Source organism: Crocuta crocuta, unplaced genomic scaffold (genome assembly GCF_008692635.1).
Source record: "Crocuta crocuta isolate KB4526 unplaced genomic scaffold, BGI_CrCroc_1.0 scaffold336, whole genome shotgun sequence".
Classification (NCBI taxonomy): Eukaryota; Metazoa; Chordata; class Mammalia; order Carnivora; family Hyaenidae; genus Crocuta; species Crocuta crocuta.
In genome coordinates, this window is record NW_027527943.1 from 218,345 (window position 1) to 219,223 (window position 879).

The 879-nt window shown below is 62.2% G+C and overlaps 1 non-coding gene across 1 annotated transcript; it reads right to left on the minus strand.

Moving 5' to 3' along the window:
- Positions 1 to 513: 513 nt before the first annotated feature.
- TRNAA-AGC (transfer RNA alanine (anticodon AGC)) lies at positions 514 to 585 on the minus strand. Its single transcript has one exon. It is a non-coding gene; the product is annotated as a tRNA-Ala (tRNA).
- Positions 586 to 879: the final 294 nt, after the last annotated feature.

The following is an 879-nucleotide window of genomic DNA, read 5'->3' on the forward strand; positions in this document are numbered from 1 at the left end:
CCGGAGCCCGCACGGCGGAGGCCAGGCTGCCTCCCACCACCGGCAGCCCCGCGTTCTTCCCTGCAGACCAGGACCCTTCCTCCCGGAAAGTACCGAGGCAGGTGGACGTTTTCGGACTTTCCAGGCCTTTAATTGTACACTTTCCCTCCGATGTAGGAAAACCCTCTTGACTCGGCTGCTGATGTTGAGGCGCAGGAAAGGCAGGTGGGCGCGGCGTCCCTGACGCAGCAGCTGCCCTTCCAGGCCGGAGGTTCCTGCGCTTGGACCCCTGTTCTCCCCGCCGCTGGGTGACTGTGGAGACCAGAACACAGCCCGGCTGCTCAGGGCGGGGGGAGCTTAAAAACGCTGGGTGAATGAGCAGGAACTTTCACCTGTGTTCCAAAACGGCTAGACGTTCCCTAAGGCAGCAGCCTCCTCCCAGCGCAACGGGGAGCTGCAGACGGAAACCTGGATTTTTGGCTCTCCAAGCTGAAAACACTGCCCCTCCGCGAGGAGGCCCGGAAGCCCGGATAGTGGAGGTGCCGGGGATTGAACCCGGGGCCTCGTGCATGCTAAGCACGCGCTCTACCACTGAGCTACACCCCCGCATGTCTTTTGTGGATTTTCAGAAGTATTTTCATGGCAGGCGTCTGCCTGCTGGGGCGCCGGGGGACCTGCCGCTGGAGCGCAGACGTCCTCACAGACGACCCCGTTATTTCTGAACGCCCTTGACGGCGGCTCTTGCATGAGGATGAAGGCGATGATGCTCGACTGGAAGACACCCTTCCCGAGACCAGCCCACGCTCCTCGGGCCCCCGGACCCTGCGGCCACACAAAGCTTCATGAAGACAGCAAAGAGGAGCCCCGGCCGTCACAGAAACAGTGCTGCCCTAGTGACCA